The sequence below is a fragment of the Mobula hypostoma genome, chromosome 12, assembly GCF_963921235.1.
Source record: "Mobula hypostoma chromosome 12, sMobHyp1.1, whole genome shotgun sequence".
Taxonomy (NCBI): Eukaryota; Metazoa; Chordata; class Chondrichthyes; order Myliobatiformes; family Myliobatidae; genus Mobula; species Mobula hypostoma.
The window spans coordinates 83,408,427-83,429,278 of NC_086108.1; the positions used below are offsets into that span (position 1 = coordinate 83,408,427).

Below are 20,852 nucleotides of genomic sequence, written 5' to 3' on the forward strand. Positions count from 1 at the left end.
TCCCATCTCCTCCTTGCAAATACATACTGAGAGAAATAAGCAAGCTGGCTCAGTTGTATTGCTTTTTTTTTTACATAGTATCCTCACCAGCTCTCATCCTTCTGCAAATTACAGGGAAAACTGCTCCCAGAGGATGACCTTAGAACTTTACCGGGCAAACCAAGGCATCCCATGCAGAGCCCATAAGCAAACTGATTGAATCAGTAATTATCATCCATAAGTTTTTATTCAGGGAGGGAGAAGTAACTGCATTTTTTTTACATTGAACATTTACAAAGACAGAATAGTTGCTGGGAACTGACACAAAGATAATAATAAAATAACAGTTGTGCCTCAAAAGAATATGATTTAACTATTTCAGCGGAGAATCCTTTACAATATAAATCAGAATTGCTGTTTCATTTAGAAACTGGATTGAAAAAAACAAAACTAATTTCAGTTCATACATATACAGGAGAACTGCATCAGAATTGTTCTGATCTGGACCTGAATCCACCTCCACAGTATAAAATAATACTGATTCACTGACCTTTCAGATGGGGATAGACACCCATCTATCTTCCATATGTGGCAGAATATTCTGCATGGCCCAAGCCACAGTAAGAACAGGCAAAACACGATGTACAACATAAAAATAGTTTGCAAATAAGAAATATTTTTCTGATTGCAGAACTAATTATACTCCCCTTTGCAAATTCTGAGAATGTACAGCAATGAAGGCGTTGAGGTTATGTTGTAAACAATTGATAACAAGATTGTCAGAAAGAGACACAAAAAGATGGCTCCTTAGAAACGTGGATGTTCTCAGCATTAGGTCTCTAGTTCATGTCCAGAGCGGAAATAAATGCAACCACTTCTAGGTTGAGTAGCATCAGTGCAACACTTCAAATTCAGGTTGCAGTTCAGCTTTGCAGCTTGCACAGTTTCTGTTATTCACCAACGTGAAGGCATTAGTCACCCACGGGCTAACATCAGTCCCTGGCTCATGACCAACTTAGATATTCCCAGGACAACTACAGTGTGAGGAACATATTCAGCACAGTTTCACATCAGCAGAGAGGCTTACATAAAACTGAATTCAGAATGTTCTACATTACTGCTGTTAACATGCTGTGCCTGAGTTTCCCTCAGTCCCACGATTAAGGGATAGATTCCATTCTCATTATTAATTGGTTTGGTCTGCTCTGATCCGTAGAACATTTTGGCTGCGAAGGAGTCTCAGATGGTTCTCCTAACTGTATTACGATCAACTGTGGAAGCATTTATTTTTTGCTCAGGGGCACCATAATTTTGAGTTATAAATCATTTAGGTATAAAATATAAAGCTAGACTTAACATCTGCTTTAAATGAACATGGAATTTGAAAAACGTTCTAAACAACAACTATTAACTCTAACAGAATAGCCAACTGTAGTGTTCATATGGACTGTGGTTGATCGTTTAGCACCTTTAGGAGGACTATTGTGTGTGAATTACACACAATGCATGCAATATTCCTTCTGTACATTAACTGTCAAAAGTCTCTGGTTTAACAGACTGGTTGATTTGGAGGAATATTTACACTTACATTTCAGTAGCAACATAAGATTGAATAACTTGACCCTCGATCAATCACTAGCACAGCCAACAAAGAGTAGATTTTCTATCACAGAAGAGTCTGGTTGTACAAGAACATAAATTCCATAGTATGGAAGGGTTTGATAACAACAATCCCACCCCAACACTATGTTTTACCCTCCCACCATCAGAAACACAAGGCTAACTAATACTTTCCCTTCCACAAGCAAAGTTGCAACTTCTGCTAAAGCCATTAAACCTCTGATCCAAGGACATATCAATCCCCCAACTATCTCAGGCAAAGGCTTGACCTGAGCCCGTCCTTGGAAGAGGAGGACCACGTAACATGTCGTCAAATGTGAAAGCCTGCAACCAAAGCAGCCGAATGTTAATGTAGACCGCCAATAACGTAAACCAGTCATCATTCCATTGCACTACCTACGCCATTCTAGACATCCATTTAAGTTAACAACAAAATTCATAGGGAAGAAACTTGTTAGATTTTTTTTATAAACATTTGTAATGAAATCACATGATCTAACTATAATGGAAGGTCAAGGGTTGTTTCATTTTCATTCACTTAATATCTATTCGGTTTTTCCTAGTGTGTTATGTCTACCAGTTGCCTTTGGGCAGAAAGCCAATATTAACAGTTGTGTGTTATCCTTAAGAAACTTTCCACGATCTCAAAATAATAAAATATTCTCTACTTGTCACTATTTAAGGCGGCCATAATATCACCCGCCCCCCAAGCCAAGTTATTCTCTTTACAACAAAGTTGTTAAAATTCCACTGCACTGGGGGATCTCGGTGGAACAGCTGCCTTTACATTTAGTCTGCATGCCACAAATCACTGGACAGTTGATTCCCGGCAGCTGAGACTCAAAGCGAACTGAAATCTGCAGAGCAATTGATGGGAAAGGACAAGTCATTTGTTTTTTAAAGAAGTTTTAAAATGAAGCAGAAAGCGAAAGCTCGGCATTAAGAGGTTCTGAAAAGAATTAAAAGTTTTGGAACTTACCCCTATACACTTCAAGGAATATTGCTTTCTCTGCCACACACGGATCTTTGCATTTGCTACAGAAGGCTGCAACTGTGAAGGATTTACATCCTTAAGGAGTCAGGTTAACACAGCCACGCACTGTGGTGCTTTCCTCTTTCAAAGCTCAGTCTAATATTTTACACGGTACTGGGAGGAGAAGCCGGGTTACTCTCCTGTTTTCCTGTCTATGATGTCACATCCTGAGACAGCCCCCGATCAAATCTTTTTTCATGAACTTTCTTTTCAGTAAAATCTTTAAAAGGATTGTTTCCTGCTTTTGTATGGTTCCGTTGAAAGGAAATGAATGTCATAGAATTAGAAAGAATGGCGTTGCTTCATTGTGCACGCCAATGTAAGAATCTTATTTTTTAAATAACAGCTGTTCTTTAAAACTGTCACTTATAGCTGGGAAAGTGTCAAAAGTGGCATCTCAGAGCCATGAAGGACAAGGAACCACACCCGTCTCGTCAGGGTTTTATCACTTGTTCTACAGAATACTCAACTATTGGAACCTAGGACAAGTGTCACAATCAGATGCTAAACTGATCAGTCTGTCTGAAACCCCAGTGAAAATATGGAACACTTTAAGTCACTGTGTTCCTTCACAAATCCATTGCAGTTTTTGCCTCTGTAAGTTCATCAGCGAGATCATAGAGGTTGAGTACCCTGTTCACAATCTTTCAAAATATTTACCTGAGAATCTTTGGTGAACCTTTTTCTCAAAGGAAGGATTTAAAATATAAAAGTCAGGAAAGCATCTATTTCACGTTATCACTGATCCAGCTCATGTAGTTGGAACCTCAGTGGAACTTCTGGCATTCATCAGTAAATTCAGGATTTCTGCCAACATGTGATTGAATGAGGAACTTCCAAAACTTTGCCTGTAATTCAACACTTCTCTACAAACTACACTGTTCTTCAGTATTCTGCATCTCAGGGGAAATCAGCTGAAGATACAAAATGTTTCCTTGTCAAATCAAATACTCTCAAAATTTACACTTCATTGAACAAGGTCTGAATGAGTTCATAATGGTGTAAACTCTCAGGTTCTAAGTAAAAGATGATACTAAGATGAATTTTAAACCTCACAGAAATGTCTTTAAATGTAATGGATTTTAACTTTCTTTTGTCAGGCGGTCTCTTGGTTTTATACTGTAGATGGTGGCTTGCTGCAGCTCTGGTTCAGTGGGTTCTGTTGTGATTTATAGGAAGCAGAGTCTCCTCCAATGATGAGTCAGAAGGCAGCTGTCAGAGTGTGTGAGGTAGTTCCTCCTTCCACGTGATATGAGAAAAAACATTTCACAATCTACCCTGTCCATGCCCCTCATGATTTTGTGCACTTCTATCAGATATATACTGTAAGTTATGCTAAGGAGGGCAAAGGGCTTAGAACAAATGCGTATTTTTCTTCATCTGGAAAGTAGTTCAAAGGGATGGTGGAGGCTGATACTTTCACATTTAACAAGTATTGAGATGATTACTTGAAATTCCATGGAATAAAAGTTGAGTGATGGAAAATGGAAATAGTTCAAAGAAGTATTTGCTGGCTTGCGTGGACAAAGAAATACAGAGTTATACTGCACAGAAACAAGCCTCGTAGCCTGACTCTTCCATGCCAAACAAGATGTCTGGCCAAGCTAGACATTTGCTTTCATTTGGCCCATGTCCCTCTAAATCTTCAGCAAATTCCAGGTAAAAGACTTGAGGATCTTGTTGCTACCTTCCTCCACTTTGAACAGAAGCAAAAAATTCTAACGAATGACAAAAGAGGTCTTCAGAATATTCTTAAGCCATTTCCTCTATCCATCTGGTTAGCTTTTCTGTGATGGGGCTCAGAGCAGAGTCTCTTTCAGGAACCTAGAGTCAATGTGGCTAATTAGTATCAGCTTATATCAATAAGGTTGAACAAGTACAGAAAAAAATTACAATGATGTTGCCAGGAATTGAGGATCTGAGTTGTAGAGAAAGGTTAAATAGGTTAAGATTTTATTTCCTGGAGCACAGGAGAATATGGGGAGATTATATAGAGCTATACAAAATTATGAAAAGTATTAAAGTATGAGTGCTTGCAGGCTTTTTCCCTTCATGTTGGGTGAGGCTAGAACTGGAGGTCATAGGTTTAGGGTGAAAAGTGAAATATTTAAGGTGAATCTAAAAGGAAACTTCTTCACACAAAGGATAGAATGAGTGTGAAATGAGCTGACAGATGAAGTGTTGAACTGTAACATTTAAGAGAAATTTGGATAGGTGCATGAGAGAGAGAAGTATAGGGAATTATAGTCTGGGTGCAGGTGGATGGAACTGGGCGGAAGACCAGGCTGGCATGCACTAGATGGACTGATGGGCCTGCTTCTATACTATGATGTTCTATGAATCTAAGCGTCTATAACTGCTGAGAATATTGGCTGTAGAGATAATCCTGATATTGTTTCCTTTGTCATACCAATAGATTTTGACCATTAGACTGGTCAAAGAACACTGAGGCTGTCTACAAGAAGGGTCAGAGCCATCTCTATTTCCTGAGGAGACTGAGGTCCTTTAACACCTGCCGGACAATGCTGAAGATGTTCTACGAGTCTGTGGTGGCCAGTGCAATCATGTTTGCTGTTGTGTGCTGGGGCAGCAGGCTGAGGGTAGCAGACACCAACAGAATCAACAAACTCATTCGTAAGGCCGGTGATGTTGTGGGGATGGAACTGGACTCTCTCACGGTGGTGTCTGAAAAGAGGATGCTGTCCAAGTTGCATGCCATCTTGGACAATGTCTCCCATCCACTACATAATGTACTGGTTGGGCACAGGAGTACATTCAGCCAGAGACTAATTTCAACGAGATGCAACACTGAGCGTCATAGGAAGTCATTCCTGCCTGTGGCAATCAAACTTTACAAGTCCTCCCTTGGAGGGTCAGACAGCCTGAGCCAATAGGCTGGTCCTGGACTTATTTCCTGGCATAATCTACATATTACTATTTAACTATTTATGGTTTTATTATTATTATTTAATTATTTATGGTGCAACTGTAACGAAAACCAATTTCCCCTGGGATCAATAAAGTATGACTATGACTGTGACTACTATTTAGAGAATTCTTGGCTGGAATCGGTTCGTTCCTTCCAATGCAAAAGTAATTGATCATCAGAGAATCCACCATCAGAGAACTCCTTTGAAACTGAGGTCAGAGTCTGTGAAAATCTTTGCCCATTTAGAGAAATATTTTTAATAGCTTTGGCAGGTAGGTTTTCTTGTTCCATCTATGCACATACAAGTTCATGAAGGGTCCAATCATTTTAGAAATTAAGAACCAGTAACTGTAATAATTAATGAAATGTGCCAGATTGATATCTTGCTACTTAATTTTGCATTTTAATAATGCTATTATTTGACTACAATCTCTTTTGATTTTAATAGGAACAGTTTGCATTCTTTATTCAAAATTTGGTTAATTGAATAACCAAATTCATGGATACCTATCTATCTAATACCTATATGCCAAAGTGGCTCTGACATACAAAATATAAAGTTATACGATGCATAGCTATGTAGGTAAAATGCTAAATACTAGGGGGCATAGATTTAACATAAAAAGTGAAAGGTTTAAAGAAGATGTGCAAGGCAAGTTTTTTTACACAGAGACGAGTAGCCTTCTGGGACATGCTGCCAAGGGAGGTGGAAGAATCAGATGTGAGAGCAATGTTTAATTGACATTTTAGCAGACATCTGTACAAGCAGGGAATAGAGGGATGTGGACAATATGGAGACAGATGGTATTAATTTGGATTGGCATCATGTTCAATGCAAATATGGTGGGCCATAAAGTAATGGATACTGCCCAGACTATCACAGGGCTAAAGCCCTCCTCACCATTGAACACATGTACATGGAGCATTGTTGCAGGAAAACAGCATCCATCATCAGGGACTCCTACCACCCAGATCATGCTCTCATCTCGCTGCTGCCATCAGGGAGAAGATGCTGGAGCCTCAGGACACCACCATGTTTAGGAACAGTTATTACTCCTCAACCATCAGACTCCTGAACCAGAGAGGATAATTTCACTCAACTTCACTTGCCCTATCACTGAAGTATTCCCAGAACCTATGAAGGAACACTTCACTGTACTCCCAGAACCTATGGTCTCATTTTCAATGACTCTTCATTTCTTGTTCTCAATATTTATTATTTATATATTATTACTATTATTATTATTATTATTATTTCTCTTTCTTTTTGTATTTGCATTGTTTGTTGTCTTTTGCACACTGGTTGTCCACTCTGTTGGTGGAATCCTTCATAGGTTCTGTTATAGTTGTTGGATTTATTGAGTATACCTGCAAGAAACTTAATCTTGGGGTTGAATATGGTGACATAGATATACTTTGATAATAAATTTACTTTGAACTTTCAACTTTTGGACTGTTCCTGTGCTGTAATGTTCTATGGTCTCTGTTACCTTTCCACCTAATTATGACAAGTCTGAACATAAGCTGTTAGACTGAACAGTGTTAGATATAGTCTGTATATCACAAATCAATTTATATAGAATGGAAGCTTGCTTGCAATTTTCTCCTTGGCACTGAACTCTTAACAAGTATCTTGTGAGTGTATAGACATCAAAAGAATGGTTCTGTAGAATGTCTTATCAGTTACTCTTGCAATTCAGATCATATTTTAGAAATTTTTCAAATTGAAGAAGTAAATCATGTTTTTATGGAACAGTCTGGCTAAAGGACAAAATTGGAGTCAGAAAGTCAAAGCAATCTTACTTTGACTTTCAAAGTGATCAATATCAATCAGGGAATGATACTGTGCAGAAAACGTTATTTGGCCCAGAGTACTCCATCGGGTTTTTGAACGAACTATTCAGTTACTCTGATTTAGAGTAGAGTAACATTTTTTTTAACCACTCATTATTTATTGAGTTACATTTTGGAAGTTATTATTCAGTCTGCTGCTACCACCTTTTCAGGCAATGCACAACGATTGGTTGTATACAGTACTGTGCAAAAGTCTCAGGCACTCTAGATTTTTTAATATCATTTCAGATGGTATGGCCTCCACAGAACCCTGATCTCAACATCACTGAGACTCTCTGAGATTACACGGAGAGACCGAAGTAAGCAACACAGCCAAGGTCTGCAGAGGAACTGCGACAAGTTTTTCAAGATGCTTGGAACAACCTCCCAAGCTATTCTTTCTTATAAAACTTTATGACAATGTACCTAAGAAAACTAATACAGTTTTAAAGGCTCATCAAATTTGGAGGTCACACCAAATATTGATTTTATTCAGTCCTGACGAAGGGTCTCGGCCCGAAATGTGACTGTGCTTCTTCCTATGGATGCTGTCTGGCCTGCTGTGTTCACCAGCAATTTTTATGTGCGTTGATTGATTTTATTTAGTTTTTTTAACTGTTTACTACTCTTTTTTTGATATTTAGAAACTTTTTATTTCATTATTTTTGAAGGAGTCTTTGCTTTATAGATTTTTTTACATGACTTTTGCATAGTACTGTAAATATTTTTTCCTGATATTGACTTGATTTCTTTTGCCTTCTGGTAATATATCTGATAAGATATAAAGTGAGCCAACCCTAAACCATTTCAAACTGCAAGTTTTAGTCTATAAACTTTAACAAGCACACATGCAGTGCCTCAAAGTAATTAGTGTATGTTCTAATTGGTGTGCAATGGTGTTGGTCCTTCAGCCTCCAATGCTCTAAAGTTTGCTCCCATGATTTGATCATTTTCAATAAGTTACAGGAGATTTTGAAACAAATTTAAGTGTTTCTATGTATGGTGATAATTGATCATAAATCTACTTAAAGCCCTCATTGAGGTATCTTTCATAAAGTGTGGCCCGCAGAATGGAACGTTGTGTGCTGGCTGACGTCTAATTGAATTGTTTGTTTTGTAATTTCTTTGTTTTATTTTTCATTTTCTTTATTACTGGAGTCAAAAAGCTTATGTGGCTTTTCATTAAAAAGGTGACCTCCAACATGATTTCAGAAGATCAGAGTCAGAATCAGAATCAGAATCAGAGTCACGTTTATCTGCAGAATTCCTGTTGTTCACGTTTATTATCACCGACATGTGACGTGAAATGTGTTAACTTAGCAGCAGCAGTTCAATGCAATACATAATCTAGCAGAGAGAGAAAAAATAATAATAATAAATGAAATAAAACATAATATTAAATAAACAAGTAAATCAATTACGTATATTGAATAGATTTTTAAAAATGTGCAAAAACAGAAATACTGTATATTAAAAAAGTGAGCTAGTGTCCAAAGCTTCAATGTCCATTTAGGAATCGGATGGCAGAGGGGAAGAAGCTGTTCCTGAATCACTGAGTGTGTGCCTTCAGGCTTCTGTATCTCCTACCTGATGGTAACAGTGAGAAAAGGGCATGCCCTGGGTGCTGGAGGTCCTTAATAACGGACGCTGCCTTTCTGAGACACCGCTCCTTAAAGATGTCCTGGGTACTTTGTAGGCTCGTACCCAAGATGGAGCTGACTAGATTTACAACTCTCTGCAGCTTCTTTCAGTCCTGTGCAGTAGCCCCTCCATACCAGACAGTGATGCAGCCTTGCAGAATGCTCTCCATGGTACAACTATGGAAGTTTTTGAGTGTATTTGTTGACATGCCAAATCTCTTCAAGCTCCTCATAAAGTATAACCACTGTTTTCCTTCTTTATAACTGCATCGCTATGTTGGGACCAGGTTAGATCCTCAGAGATCTTGACACCCAGGAACTTGAAGCTGCTCACTCTCTCCACTTCTGATCCCTCTATGAGGATTAGTATGCGTTCCTTCATCTTGCCCTTCCTGAAGTCCACAATCAGCTCTTTCGTCTCACTGACGTTGAGTGCCAGGTTGTTGCTGCAACACCACTCCACTAGTTGACATATCTCACTCCTGTACACCCTCTCGTCTCCATCTGAGATTTTACCAACAATGGTTGTATCGTCAGCAAATTTATAGATGATGTTTAAGCTATGCCTAGCCACACAGTCATGTGTATATAGAGAGTAGAGCAGTGGGCTAAGCACACACCCCTGAGATGCACCAGTGTTGATCGTCAGTGAGGAGGATAAGTTATCGCCAATCCACAGATTGTGGTCTTCTGGTTAGGAAGTCAAGAATCCAATTGCAGAGGGAAGTACAGAGGTCCAGGTTCTGTAACTTCTCAATCAGGATTGTGGGAATGATGGTATTAACTGCTGAGCTGTAGTCGATGAACAGCATCCTGACGTAGGTGTTTGTGTTGTCTAGGTGGTCTAAAGCCATGTGGAGACCCATTTCTTTAACTTCCAGTAATTTCTCCCCCACCCCTTCGCATTACTCTCTATTTCCATTCCCCATTCTGGCTCCCTTCTTACGACTTCTCTTCTCCTCATCTGCCAGTCCTGTCACCATCTCCCCCCACCCCCCACCCCCCACTACTGATGCCCATCCTCATTCTCTTTCTTCCATGATCAACTCCCCTCTCCTATCAGATTCCTTCTTCTTCAGCCCTTTACCTCTTCCACCTATCGGCTCCCAATTCATCCCTCCTCCTTACCCACTTACCTTACCCCTCAGCTGGTTTCACCTTTCACTTGCCAGCTTGTAGTCCTTCCCCTCCCCTACCTTCTTATTCTGTCTTCTTGTCATGAAAGGTCTGGGCCCAAAATGTCACTGTTTAGTCCTCTCCATTAAATCTATCTGACCTGCTGAGTTTCTCCAGTATTTTCTGTTTTTTGCTCTGGATTTCTAGCATCTGCTAAATCTCTTGCGTTTGTAGTTTCTCAGTAGCCTTTCCATCAAGTCCAGGCACATCAATAATCTGAGCACATGCTCGTCCAGGTATCTCTACTCCCGAATCCCCATTTAATTTTACCACTTGACTGAAAGATCTCAGTTCATAGTTCTCTGGGTGAAATTCCATCCTTCCCTACTTTGCAAATGTCCTCCTGAACCCTAGTATTAGCCTTCTCATTGTCCATGATACGTTTCAGCTTCATGCCATCTGCATTGACAATCATCAACCTAAAACACTCACACAACACACATCCAAGTTGCTGGTGAACGCAGCAGGACTGACGAAGGGTCTCGACCTGAAACGTCGACTGCACCTCTTCCTAGAGATGGTGCCTGGCCTGCTGTGTTCACCAGCAACTTTGATGTGTGTTGCTTGAATTTCCAGCATCTGCAGAATTCCTGTTGTTTGCGTTTCTAAAACATTCACAACTGCTTTTCTTTCAGCAAATGGTGTATGACCAACTGAGTACTTCTTTTCAGTCAACCACTCAGCACAGTTATCCTCATTCTGTCCCTTGACTAATTCCTATATTCACCCCGATGCTGTCTTTTTAATCTCAAGGACTTTAGTATTGCTTCCAAATTTATCTTAGCTACTAACCTCATTAGCTTTCTTCATTATTTTGTCAAGGAACCCAATCAAGTTAGTTAAACATGATTTGCCTGAGGCTCTACAAGTTGCACGTCAACAAGAATGAGAGATATTGTCTGCTGCCACACCGTTATTTACTCAACTAGTCATGATGCTCATGAATACTTTGAAGCAGCAAACCAAACAGTGAAGAGGCAACTTTGAAAACAGCCTCGGGACATTTATGTACATAACTTCATGCTTTTATTCATGTTTCTCACTATAAGAAGGATGAGGGTAAGGAAAAAATGACAAGGATTGCCTGGATTAGAGGGCTTGCATTGTAAGGACAGTGGATGGGCTGGGTCTGTTTTCCCTGGAGTGAAAGGGGCTGAGGGGGTTGACGATTAATTAAAATTAAGAAAGGCAGTGATAATAGTTTGATAGATTATGATATCTAAAAATAGAGGGCATGGGTTTAAGGTGAGAGAGATGTGGCTTAAAGGGGGTCTGAGGGATACGGTACATGTTTCACGCAAAGAGCATTTGTTACCTAGAATGTGCTGTCAGAGGTGGTGTAGAGAAAATGGCAGCCAGGACAGTGAGTGCTCTTCTCCTCCTGCCAAGTGAGGGAAATCAGAGAACCTCACGGTCTCCCCGGTATCTACATCCGTGGGAAATGCATCCAGCTAATAGCTCCTGGCAGACTAGGTCAAGGAAGTGTAGATGAAAATGGATGTACTCCAGATCATCTGGGATGCTGAGGACATCCCAGAGTTTTAGTGAGGTGGTCACGCCAGAGATGTTGTCCACAAATAGATGGGTGACCACCAGAAGAAGTAATTGGAGTAGGCAGACAGTTGAGGATACCTCTGTGGTTATTCCCCTCTGTAGCAAAGGAGTACTGTTGGGAGAAATGACTTTACAATGGCCAGCAGGAGTAGCCAGGTTAGTGCACACTGCCCAGCTCTGAGTAAAGGTGGGAAGGGTGAAGTCAGGCAGAGTGATAGCTTTAGGGGCTCAATAGTAGGGAGCACAGACAGGTGATTCTGTGGACTCATTCAGGACTCTAGGATGGTGAGTTGCCTCCCTGGTGCCAAGGCCAAGTACATTTCACAGCAGGTACAGGACATTCTGAGAGGGGAGGGTGAGCAGCTAGAGGTCGTGGCTCATTTAGGTACCAAGGACATAAGTAGAAGCAGGATGAGACCCTGCAAGGTGATGTTAAGGAGATGGGTAAAAGTTAAAATGCAGGACTTTTAAGGCAGTAATATTATGTGTGAGTGAGGTGAGAGTAGATAGGTGTAGTTCAACATGAGGCAATGAACTGGTGCAGGAAGGAAGCCTTCAGATACAATTTGTTATATACAGATATATATTAAAGATTTGAATGAAAATATAGATGGGTGAATTAGCAAGTTTGCAGAACCTACCAAGAATGGTAGAATTGTGGAAATGTAAAGGGCTATTAAAGAATGCAGCATGATATAGATTAGTTACAGATAAGGGCAGAGACGTCACGGTTGGCGTTTAATTTGGGCAAATGTGAGGTATTGCACGCTGGAACATAAAATGAAAGAAGAAAATCTACTGGAAATGGTAGACCCAGTAAAATACTGAGGTACGGAGAGATCTTGGAGCCCAAGTCCACCGTTTACTGAAAGTGGCTTTGCAAGTAGATAAGGTAATCAAGAAGTCATATGGCATGCTTGCTTTCATTAGTAAGGGCTATTGGATTAGAATGAAGAATTGTTATTTTTCTCATTTACTTTTCCTATAGTTTTCCTATACTTGTTTACATTTTTTATGTAATCACCTATATGTGATTGTATTATATAGTACAGTGAATTTTCAATAACTGTAGTATAGCTGATTCTGTGTTTTTCTAGAAGCTTCTCTGCTTCCTCTATCATGCTACTGACCTGACCATTTCATAGGCTACCTCTTATTAATTCACTGATTTTATTATGGTTATTGGATTTATTAAGTATGCCCGCAAGAAAATGAATCTCAGAGTTGTACATGGAGACATATATGTAATTTGATAATGAATTTACTTTGAATGCTGAACTTTATCAGTGGAATATCTTGTTATCTGTCTAGTTTGTATAAGGTGACAACTTCTTTGTTCTTTGTTCTTGGCTTTTCAGTTTTTCTCTGTTCACTCATTGACCTCCCCCTCCATTACAGCAGAGTGAGTTGGTTACCATTATTTGTTTGATATGAACAGCTAATAAAACAGCCAAAATCAGTCCTGATGAAGGGTCTCGGCCCGAAACGTCGACTGTACCTCTTCCTAGAGATACTGCCTGGCCTGCTGCGTTCACCAGCAACTTTGATGTGTGTTGCTTGAATTTCCAGCATCTGCAGAATTCCTCGTGTTTGCGGACAAAATCAACAAGCTTTATGCCTCCCCCTTGACTTCCAAAGAACATCTGGATCACAGTATTACCAGGGTGTTGAGTATAAGAGTAAGGAAGTCATGCTGTAGTGATATAAAACTTTAGTTAGTGCGCACTTGGAGAATTGAGTGGGATACTGCTCTTCCATTATATCTAGGTAGTTTTTTTTAGGAAAGGATGCAGAAGAGGTTCACTAGGATGCTGTCTCGATCAGAGGGTATGAGCTGTAAGGAAACATTGGACAAACTTGGGTTGTTCACAATAGGACTATGGTGGATGTGATCTCTTTGGCGCTTCACACAGCCTTGGATCATCTGGACAATACAAATACCTATGTCAGAATGCTGTTTATTGACTACAGCTCAGCGTTAGCACAATCTTTTCTTCAGTTCTGAACAAAAAGTTCCAGAACCTGGGCCTCAGCACCTCCATCTGCAACTGGATCCTCAACTTGCTTACCAGAAGATCACAATCTGTGTGGATCAGAAATAACATCTCCACCTCGTGACAATCAACCTCAGGGATGTGTACTTAGTTCACTGCTCTACTCTCTCTAAACCCATGACTGTGTGGCTCGGCACAGTTCAAATCCCATCTATAAATTTGCTGATGATACCACTATTGGTGGCAGAATTTCTAATGGAGTCAAGTGGGCATACAGGAGCAAAATAGATCAGCTTGCTGAGTAGTGTCGCAGCAACAATCTTGCACTCAGTGTCAGTAAGATCAAATAACTGATTGTGGACTTCAGAAAGGATAAGATGAGGGAACATACACCAGTCCTCTTAGAGAAATTGGAAGTGGAAAGAGTGAGCAATTTCAAGTTCCTGGGTGTCAATATCTCTAAGGAGTTATCCTGGACCTAACATATTGATGCAGCTACAAAGAAGGCACAATAGCAAGTATATTTCATTTGGAGTTTGAGGAGGTTTGGTATGTCACCAAAGCTAACCTCAAATTTCTACACTGTGGAGAGCATTTTTAACAGTCTGTATCACTGTCTGGTATGGAGGGGGCATGGGGCTACTGTACAAGATCGAAATAAGCTGCAGAGACTTGTAAATCTAGTCAGTGCCATCATGGGCACTAGCTTCCATAGTATCCAGGTCATCTTCAAGGAGCGAAACTTCAAAAAGGTGGCATCCATCATTAAGGACCCCCATCACCCAAGTCATGCCTTATTCTCATTGCTGTCATCAGCAAGGAGGTACAGGAGCCTGAAGGCACACACTCAACAATTCAGGGACAGCTTCTTGTCCTCTGCCATCAGATTTCAGATTGGACGTTGAACATTACCTCACTACTTTTTTATTTCTATTTTTGACTACTTATTTAATTTAACTATTTTATTTATATATATATATACAGTAACTTGCAGTGTTTTTTTCTATTATTATATATTTTCATTGTACTGCTGCCACAAAGATAACACATTTCACAACATCTTCTGATGATATTAAAACTAACTCTGATTCTGTTTTCCCCAAAAAATTGACAGAGGTTTTTAAAATTATGAGAGACATAAATAAGTTTGACAGTCTGAATTGTTTCTGCGTGGTAGAAATATCAACCTGCAGAGGACACACTTCAAGTCAAGCCAAGTCAAGTCACTTTTTATTGTCATTTCAACCATAACTGCTGGTACAGAACACAGTAAAAATGAGACAATGTTTTCCAGGACCATGGTGCTACAGGAAACAATACAAAAACTACACTGAACTACATAAAACAACACAAAACTACACTAGACTACAGACCTACCCAGGACTGCATAAAGTGCACAAAACAGTGCAGGCATTACAATAAATAATAAACAAGACAATAGGCACAGTAGAAGGCAGTAGCTTGGTGTCAGTCCAGGCTCTGGGTATTGAGGAGTCTGATGGCTTGGGGGAAGAAACTGTTACATAGTCTGGTCGTTAGAGCCCGAATGCTTCGGTGCCTTTTGCTAGATGGCAGGAGGGTGAAGAGTTTGCATGAGGGTTGCGTGGGGTTCTTCATAATACTGTTTGCTTTACGGATGCAGCGTGTGGTGTAAGTGTCTATAATGGCGGGAAGAGAGACCCTGATGATCTTCTCAGTTGACCTCACGATCCGCTGCAGGGTCTTGCGATCTGAGATGGTGCAATTTCCGAACCAGGCAGTGATGCAGCTGCTCAGGATGCTCTCAATACAACCTCTGTAGAATGTGGTGAGGACGGTGGGTGGGAGATGGACTTCTCTCAGCCTTCGCAGAAAGTAGAGATGCTGCTGGGCTTTCTTTGCTATGGAGCTGGTGTTGAGGGACCAGGTGAGATTCTCCGCCAGGTGAACACCAAGAAATTTGGTGCTCTTAATGATCTCTATGGATGAGTCGTCGATGTTCGGCGGAGAGTGGTCGTTCCGTTTCCTTCTGAAGTCAGCAACCATCTCTTTTGTTTTGTTCACATTCAGAGACAGGTTGTTGGCTCTGCACCAGTCCGTTAGCCGCTGCACCTCCTCTCTGTATGCTGACTCATCGTTCTTGCTGATGAGACCCACCACGGTTGTGTCATCGGCGAACTTGATGATGTGGTTCGAGCTGTGTGTTGCAGCACAGTCGTGGGTCAGCAGAGTGAACAGCAGTGGACTGAGCACACAGCCCTGGGAGGCCCCCATGCTCTGTGTGATGGTGTTGGAGATGTTGTTGCCAATCCAGACTGACTGAGGTCTCCAGTCAGGAAGTCTAGGATCCAATTGCAGAGGGAGGTGTTCAGGCCCAGTAGGCTCAGCTTTCCAGTCAGTTTCTGAGGAATGATTGTGTTGAATGCTGAACTGAAGTCTATGAACAGCATTCGAACATACGTGTCTTTTTTGTCCAGGTGGGTTAGGGCCAGGTGGAGGGTGATGGCAATGGCGTAGTCTGTTGAATGGTTGGGAAGATACGCGAACTGCAGGGGGTCCAGTGAGGGGAGAAGCAGGGTCTTGATGTGCCTCATGACGAGCCTCTCGAAACACTTCATGATGATGGATGTGAGTGCGACGGGACGGTAGTCGTTGAGGCAGGACACTGAAGACTTCTTTGGCACGGGGATGATGGTGGCGGCCTTGAAGCACGTAGGAACGACGGCGCCTCTCAGGGAGATGTTGAAGATGTCAGTGAGAATCTCAGCTAGCTGTTCTGCACATCCTCTAAGCACTCTGCCGGGAATATTGTCTGGTCCAGCAGCTTTCCGTGAGTTGACCCTGCACAGGGTCCTCCTCACATCGGCCTCTTACTTTTAAGTAAGAGGGAGGAGGTTTAAAGGTGATGTGAAGGGGAAGGTTTTTTTTAACACAGAGAATGGTAGGTGCTTGCAATGGGTTACCAGAGGTAATAGAAGATCTGGGCAGTTTGATGGAGTTCAAGGGGCTTTTCATAAATTTGAAGGGAATCGAGGGATATGGTGGAAGAATTTTGGTAAAAATAGACATTAAGATTACACAACATTTTGGGCTAAATGGTCCATCCAATGCTGTACTGTTCAATGTTCTATGAACAATAATAAGATTTAAGGGGTATCGGGACAGGTACGGCACGTGAATGAGCATGACAGAGAGAGATTTGAAACAAATGCAGGCAAGTGGATCTATAGACAGGCATAACGATCAGTGCAGGGGAGTCTGTTCCTATGCTGTAGAAATCTATGACTCTGTTCCTTTCCCAATTCTGTAATCAATCATATCCATTACTGACTATCTTTAAATTTCACAGAGTGTGCATGCGTGAGAGGGGGGGAGGGAGGGGGTAGGGAATGGGGAGGAGAGTGGTAGGGAGTGGGGAGAGAGGGTGAGTGGAGGGAGAGGGAGAGGGTGGGGGAAGAGAGAGAGAAGGGGGGAGAAGGGAGGGGAGAGGGAAGTACAGGTGGAGGGGAGGGGGAAGGAGAGAGGGAGAGAGAAAGAGGGGGGTGAGGGGGAGGGGGAGGGAATGGGGTGAGACAGGGAGAGGGAGACAGAGAGGGGGGAGGGGGAGATGGAGGTGGAAGGGGAGGGAGAGGGTGAGAGAGGAGGAGAGAGGGAGAGGGAGGGAGAGCGAGAGATTATATAGTATAAGAATTATGGACAATAAGGAAACATTATGGGTCAGTCTATTTCCATCACATTCTTTATTGCTCTCACTCAACCTTTAGTCATCTATTAATATAACATGCAATAGTTGGCAATTGGACACACTCATTTCAGAAGAGATTGGTATTGATTAGAATGGAAACAGTGATGTTTACACACACTTGACGTAGTAGGTTCTTGACACTAACTGAATTATTCATACAGACCCCCAAAGGTTAGAGTGATGTTGTAGCAGGAGAAATCTGAACGTTTAATGTGTGTGTACATACTGCATGTATCTACTTATTCAGTACTGGAATAAACATCAAATGAGGAATGAGAAGGACTCATCATGGGATGCTTGTCCAAATGTACAAGGAACATAACCGGTGATGTTGAGACAGATGAGATTGAGTTGAGTTGATAGAAATCCTCATCATCACCATGTGCTAACACATCAGAACTGTCAGCAGGAATCACTGAAATGAGAAAGAACAGTACACTGTATATAATAGTGCAATGTAATAGATGTCCAGTGAGAGAGTAGAAATCAATAGGAAGCAGACCAGGTATTAGGGGCAAAATGTTCTTGAGAATTAAGACGACTGGCATGATTGTAACAGGGAAGCATCAAGAAGGGTCCTCCTGTTTCAAACTTAAGCATACCTGTCCACTGGTCTCACCAAAATCGTCATGGTCACATCCGATGCAGCTTTCAAAAGGCATTTTTTTTAAAGGCACATGAATCTGCAGGAATGGAGGGAATGGAGGGATGTGGACATGTGCTGGCAGGAAGGGTTTAGTTTAATTCCACATCAAGCTCAGCACAAACATTGTTCTATGTTCAAAGTTTAAAGTAAATTTATTATCGAAGTACATATATATCACCACATACAACCCTGAGATTCATTTTCCTGTGGACTTACTCAATAAATCCATAACAGAATAATAACCATAATAGAATCAATAAAAGACCTCACCAACTTAGGCATTTAATCATTGTGCAAAAGACAACAAACTGTGCAAATATAAAAAGAAAGGAACAATAATAATAATAATGATAATAATAATAAATAAGCAATAAACATCAAGAATATGAAATGAAGAGTCCTTGAACGTACATCCATAGCTTGCTAGAATATTTCAATGATGGGGCAAATAAAATTGAGTGAAGTTATCGCAATAGGTTCAAAAACCAGACGATTGAGGGGTAATAACTGTTCATTACCACTGGTGGTGGTGCGAGCCCTGAGACTCCTGTACTTCTTCCTGATGAGAAGAGAGCATGACCTGTGTGGTGGGCATCACTGATGATGGATGCTGCTGTCCATGACAGCACTTCACATAGTTGTGCTCAGTGGTGGGGAGGGTCTTACCCATGATGGACTGGGCCTTAACCACTGCTTTTTGTGGATTTTCCATTCAAGGGCATTGGTGCTTCCATACCAGGCTGTGATGCAACCAGTCAATATACGTGTACAGAAGTTTGTCAAATCTTTAGATGTCATGCCAAATCTTCACAAACTCCTGAGGAAGTAGAGGTGCTGGCGTGCTTTCCTTGTAATCTCATTTACGTGCTAGGCCCAGGACAGGCCCTTCAAAATCATAACCGAGGGATTTCAAGTTGCTGACCTTCTCCACTTCTGATCCTCCAATGAGAACTGGTTCATGGACCTCTGAGTTCCTCCTGCTGAAGTCAATAATCAGCTCCTTGGACTTGCTGACATTGAGTAAGAGGTTGTTGTTGTGGCACCACTCAGACAGATTTTCAATCTCCCTCCTGTATGCTGATCTGTCACCACCTTTGGTGACAAATTAGCATACAGCCTTTTTCCACTTTATCAATGAATTTGAAATGTTCTAGGTTTATACAGTTATATAGTACAGGTCCTTTGACCCAACACATCTATGCCAACCAAGGTGCTAGTGGGCTAGTGACATTTGCCTGCCTTGTACCCGTATCACTCCAAGCCTTTCTATCCATGAACTGGTCCAAATGTTTTTTTAAACAATACTATTAGAACATAGAACATAGAAAACCTACAGCAAAATACAAGCCCTTCGACCCACAAAGTTGTGCCGAACATTTTCCTACCTTAGAAATTACTAGGCTTACCTCTAGCCCTCTATTTTTCTAAGCTCCATGTACCTATCTAAACGTCTCTTAAAAGACCCTATTGTATTCGCCTCCACCACCGTTGCCAGCAGCCCATTCCACACACTCACCACTCTGAGTAAAAAATTTACCCCTGACACATCTCCTCTGTACCTGCTCCCTAGCACCTTAAACCTGTGTCCTCTTGTGGCAACCATTTCAGCCCTGGGAAAAAGCCTCTGACTATCCACACGATCAATGCCTCTCATCACCTTATACACCTCTATCAGGTCACCTTTCATCCTCCGTCGCTCCAAGGAGAAAAGGCCGAGTTCACTCAACCTATTCTCATAAGGCATGCTCCCCAATCCAGGCAACATCCTGGTAAGTCTCCTCTGCACCCTTTCTATGGCTTCCACATCCTTCCTGTAGTGAGGCGACCAGAACTGAGCACAGTACTCCAAGTGGGGTCTGACTAGGGTCCTGTAACCACCTCTGTCGGATTGTTCCATATATATACCCTCTGTGTGAAAAACTCACTCCTCAGGACACGATTAAATATTTTCCCTCTCACTGTAAAACTATACCCTCTAGGTTTTGGCTCCCCTATCCCAGGAAAAACCTGTGGTCATCCACCTATCTACCCCCTCATGATTGTATAAGGTCATTATAAGGTTATCCTTCAGCTTCATTGATTCAGGGCAACCACTCCCAGTCTATCCAGTCTCTCTGTACAATTCATGTCATGTATGAAACATAATGTATTTGGATTCTTGTGGAGATATCCCCTACGTATATGCGTGTATTAAAATCAAATAAAGATTGGTTGCATCCTCTAATTTCTGACTGGCTCTTCACCCACCACTTAACAAGCTCTTTCAAAATTAATTCCCATTCAAAAAGTGTAAACATATACGGACCTGATCCTCACTTAAGTTCTGAGTTGGCAGGGAAATAATTCCTGTGCTGTTTTAAGGTTAGATAGCTTGAAATTGTTGAGACCACAACCTTTGCTATTCATGGTGAAAATGTCTCAATTTTGTTTTCCAAAGACTGCCCAGATAAAGTATTTTACCCAGCAAAAATCAGGATGTGAACCCACATTTCAACTTATGGACCAGAATATTGGGTATGTTCCAATTAAATGCCAAAGGTTTTGATTCAGTGCTACAACATTTATCAAGGGGAAAATGTAGTATTTCAAATATCATAAATCAACCAGCTCCCAGTAGGTTTACCGACGTGTAATGTTCTTAGAATCATTTGTTGCTCTAACAATATAGACATCCTCCCATAAATTCTCACTGCAAAGTTTCTGCACCTGCTCCTGGATGCAACT

General features: G+C 41.2%; 1 protein-coding gene across 1 annotated transcript in view; it reads right to left on the reverse strand.

Moving 5' to 3' along the window:
* Positions 1-2,732, reverse strand: part of LOC134354968 (MOB kinase activator 3C-like) — a 56,199-nt gene extending 53,467 nt beyond the window's left edge. Inside the window, exon 1 of the mRNA XM_063064538.1 lies at positions 2,579-2,732. The gene's annotated coding sequence lies outside the window, so the exon portion shown is untranslated. The remainder of the gene's footprint in view (positions 1-2,578) is intronic.
* Between the last annotated feature and the right edge of the window lie 18,120 nt (positions 2,733-20,852).